We start from the raw sequence: 5,128 nt of genomic DNA, 5'->3' as shown, positions 1-5,128 counted from the left end.
TGTATGGCTTTTTGATATAGGGTAAGGTGGTATAAGAGTGCGCATTTTAGACAAAACACCAAATAAAACAATAACAAAAAGAATTTAACTACTTTTTTTATTCATAGTTTTTAGTTCATAATCAAAGCAACGAAAAAAACTTAAAACTGGTAACAAAAATGTATTAATCCAATAGTTATAAACAAAATACCACATTAGGTCATTTGCGCACTCTTATACACACTATTGTGTAAGAGTGCGCGGCTTAGTTTGTAAGAGTGCGCAGCTGCGTACAGGTGTAAGTTCGCACAAAAGTCGCAAATAAAACTGCCTATCTTTTAATAAACAGAGTATATTTCAACCCATCACTCCTTGCATGAGGAACAATCAATTTAGTCTTCGATTAATGGTTCCGAGAAAATTTCAATATTTCCTAGTTACTTTCATTCGCTCGTTTTTTGTAAAACTTGTATTTGGTTTCTTTTTGGTTGGAATTGCTTTTTCTAGCTGCTGTTTGCTGGTATATGGACAAATGCCAGTTATTTTGAAGCCTTGGATAGCATTTACTGCTCTTTTAACCCGCGCACTCTTATACATCATCATGGTGCGCACTCTTACACGTCCAGACATGTAATCGAAGAATATATATGTATTTCACAATGCACTTTATGACCAATCTTACGTGTTCCTCAAATGTTTCTTTTTGTCGACTTTTCAATGTCCCATACTTTGTTTATTGTTATTTTTTGTTGTTAAGCGGAAAATTTAATTTGTTTGGCAAGAAAAATTGGAAAAAAAAGTGCTAAAAAACTTAAACTTAACTAGCACCTCTGTTTACAAACACATTTGCATGAAATTTTGACAGCAGATCAAACTAGTTTAGATCTTTCCAAAATAAGTGCATTCAGTCTTATATTCCCTTTCAAACCGTAGAAAATCGCTTTGCGCACTCTTATCAACCGCGCACTCTTATACCATCCTACCCTACCTATGGTACATGTACAGGGTACATGTTTGACATTTGACGTTTGACATATTGAGTGCACTGAACCAAATCCTTACGTAAATACAACGAAAAAATTCGTTGAGCCAACGAAAATTTAATTAATTTTCAGCCGATGAAAAATTTAATTGGCTCAACGAAATGGCTTTCATACGTTAATGAAGAACTTCATCAACTAACGAAAACTGTCGTATTTTAATGAAATTTTTCATAAACATTTTTGATCGCGAATTAATGAATTTTTACATCACTTTACGAAACTTTTTCATTGATTAACGTAAAATTTAATTAACCACGGTCATATTTTTCGTTAGTCAATGTATTTTTTGATTAATTTATGAAAGAACTTTCGTTCAGGGTTCGGACTTTACTTCGATCGAAGTAGATTTACTTCGATTTTGGGAAAAAAATAAAATCTACTTCCCTACTTCTCTTTTTCAGGATCTACTTCTATTTCTTGATTGCAAAATATTTTTCAAATAATAAATTTAGATAAAGGGATTTAACTTCATTTTTAAATCTGGTTGAGGCATTGAGAAATAAATCTCGACTGAAATCTCAAATGATGAATGGAGGTCAATTATTCTTCGAATTCAAGATATACCTAAATAAAGTTTATCAAAGTAATTTTGACTGATTTTGGAGAATTCCTGATCAAAAATTTGTTAGATTATGCTGAATTAACCGTTTTTTTTTGGAAATAAATGTTCTGAAAGTTTAATTCTTAAATCTACTTCCGAGATTTTGGATCTACTTCACTTTTTTTTCAAATTTGCTTCGAAATTTTGAAACTGAAGTCCGAACCCTGCTTTCGTTAGCTAACGAATTTTTTCGTAAATTTAATGAAAATTTTAATTAAATTAAAAATTACGAAAAAATATTCGTTAGCTAACGAAACTTTTCGTTGTATTAATTATATTTTTTTATTGGACTTGTTAAATTATTAATTTAATATAGTCCAAAACCAAAAATTGGCGTTTCGACCCGGTGGAGCTCACTTAAGTCAACTGATGAGTCCGACTTATCGTGAGACACCTTGTCAATACGCAAATATCTTTTATATTCAGCTCAACTTACATAGAATTTTAAACAAAAACCTAATGTGAACTATATAAAGCAAGATTCAATTTTTAATCATTAAAACAGAAATGCACCCAAGTCTACGTTTTTTTTTGTAAGGCAACGATTTTTTTCGTTAACTGATGTAATATTTCATTGGTATATGAAGAATTTTCATAAGCTTATGAAGATTTTCGTTAGTTAATGTTGAATTTCATAAGTTAATGAATTTTTTCGTTACTTAATTAAAACTTTGATTAAGTAAGGAAAAAAATCGTATTTTTGTTCTTTAAAATGAGTATGAAATTTTTCGTTAATTGATGAATCTTTTCATTGAATTGGATTTTTTGGCACTAAAAAGGGAGAAAAAGTGTATGAAACCAAAGATTATAGAATACAAAGATGTCGCATCCCATACAAATTATCGGAACCCCAAATTTTTCGGGTGGTACGTGATATGGCGTACCACAACATGTTGCTAGTACGAAAATGTTGCGAGAGCGAGGGAATTCCTTAAAAAATTGGAATCTCTTAAAAAAATTACTTTGACGTTTGACCTTCTTCGGTTTATTTCTTTTTTTGTTCTTATGTGTTGTTTTATGAAGAAGCGAATGCTCCTTGTGGCAGAGGTGATGGTATTTTTTTGTCTTTTTTCTGTTCTTCTGCTGAAGTATTTCCTATTCTAAGGATTTTATTTATTTTGTAGTTTTTTCCCTTGTTTTGATTTTTTTTGTAAACTTTGCGTTGAAGACTTTTTACAAAAGTCGAGGGTAGTTTTCTGTTTTGATTTTAACAAAGATTATAGAATACAAAGATGTCGCATCCCATACAAATTATCGGAACCCCAAATTTTTCGGGTGGTACGTGATATGGCGTACCACAACATGTTGCTAGTACGAAAATGTTGCGAGAGCGAGGGAATTCCTTAAAAAATTGGAATCTCTTAAAAAAATTACTTTGACGTTTGACCTTCTTCGGTTTATTTCTATAATCTTTGTTTTAATTTACAATTTTGTTTTCTCTTTCTGCATGATCGTGATGCACAGGCGCATCGCTTTCAGGTGTACACACATAATACGTAGGTATTTTTTTTTTTCGTTTGCTACGGCAATCTTCCTTGGAATTGCAAGTTGAATTTTTTTGTTGAAATAGGTATACATATTTTCTTGGTTTGTTGTGAGCTTTGGTATTTTTACTTTGGAAGGGAAGAAAAGGTATTGAAGGAATTATTTAGTGCGGATCGTAAGGGTAGAAAGGTTTAAAAAAGTATTTAGTGCGGATGGTATGGGTAGGAATGGTATTAAAAAGTTTTTAAGTGCGGGTGGTAAGGGTAGGAAAGGTATCAAAAATTATTTAATGTACGTAGGTAGGTACCAAAATGGAAATTTTCCTATGATTTTTTTGTGAAAGTAGTAGTAAATCTTGAAAATAAAAAAATTATTAGCAGCACATGGGTGGTTGGAAAATTTAGGATAAATGGTATATGTATAAAAGGGGAAAAATAAATTGCTCACAAACAAATTTGGGGAAAGCGGGTGGGTGGGCCAAAAAGTGGGGTGGGTGCCAAAAATCGTGTTTTTACGATTTCGGTCAAAAGTAGGCCTCCTATCTAAAAAAGTTAAATGCAAAAGTTGTAGGTAGATTGTAAAAGTGTCTAAAACTTTTACTCCAACCATTTTTTTATATAGCCTCAAAAATATTGAAAAAAATGCGAAAAAATTCTATACTTTTTAAAAAGTTTGGAATGCAGTCATTTAGATAAAAACCTTTTATTTAAGATTGTGTGGGAAAATTAAACTTTTGTTTTAGAAAATATTGAGAAAAGTTGAAAAAAAAAAATTTTAAGATCGATTTTTCCGTAAATGACAGTAATATTGGCGTAAAATAAAATTCCATAGAAACCAAACTATATTCTTCTAATGGCCTTAGACACTCTTAATTTGAGTCTAGCATTAAAATAGCTCTACGTGCAAAGTTTTTGAGATATTGAATTTTGAACGCCCAAAACACTATTTTTGTGATGTTTTGTAATGGTAATATCTCTAAAACATGATGTTATAGAGTTTTTGTGACTTCAGATTCGAGCCCAGCGCACAAAAAAACATTAGAAAAATATACATTAATTTCTATAACAAAAACTTTTTAACTAGTGAAATCGAACAAGGCAGAAAAATTCGATTGCCTTGTTCAATTCACTAGTCAAAAGACCAAAAACACTAGATTTTGGAAGTATTAAATTTTAGCTGTATTAAATTTTTGTGACCATTGTGTCGAAAAAGAAAGTACCTTCTTTTCTCCTTTACATGTTCAATCTCTTTAAATGCTCAAAGCATAAAAATATACTATTCAGTAAAAACGTCAAAAATGTCGTTTTTATCTCTTCTTTGAATAGTTTTTCTTAAGTATTTTACAATGTTTTAATTGTAAAAGTTTTTAGAAGAATGCATATCGATAGAAATTTAACTATCTACAAAAAACTACTCAATAAAAATTTTCAAATTCGATTTGCTTTTCAAGTTTTAGGCAAGAACAAAAAAAGTAACAAAAACAGTCGAAAATATTGATCGTTACAAAAATGGTCATGTCCTTATAACTAATCCATAGATTTTGAAGAAAATTATCTTGTTACAATAAATTAAATGACAATAATGAAAAAACTAAATATTTACATATTGTTTTTTTTTTTTTTTTTTGTATTAATAAATATCGTTTAAGGTTTAAACTCTACATAAACCAATGAGAAATCAATAATTTTCAAAATAAGGAAAACTATCCAAAAATAGTTATAATTTTAAATAAAAAATAAAGAAGAAAATTGAATAAAGTTTTTAAATGTATATTTGAATTTTCTGTAAAGTGATCCGTTGCTGAGGTATTGATAGTAAAAGTCAAGAGTTGGCTTTTGGTTTGATGACTGATTTTGCAGTCTAAAAAATATCTTAAAAGTTTGAAACAAAAAGAATCTTGAAGCTAAATAAATAGTCTTTGTAAAATTAATCATCATTTCATCAGAAAACAAATCCCCAATTTTTAAGAGAAAAATAATCTATGAAATGAAAAAGGTTTCAGTTTGATTTTGTAGTGTTT

Source organism: Episyrphus balteatus, chromosome 4 (assembly GCF_945859705.1).
Source record: "Episyrphus balteatus chromosome 4, idEpiBalt1.1, whole genome shotgun sequence".
Taxonomy (NCBI): domain Eukaryota; kingdom Metazoa; phylum Arthropoda; class Insecta; order Diptera; family Syrphidae; genus Episyrphus; species Episyrphus balteatus.
This window is presented reverse-complemented; position numbering follows the sequence as displayed.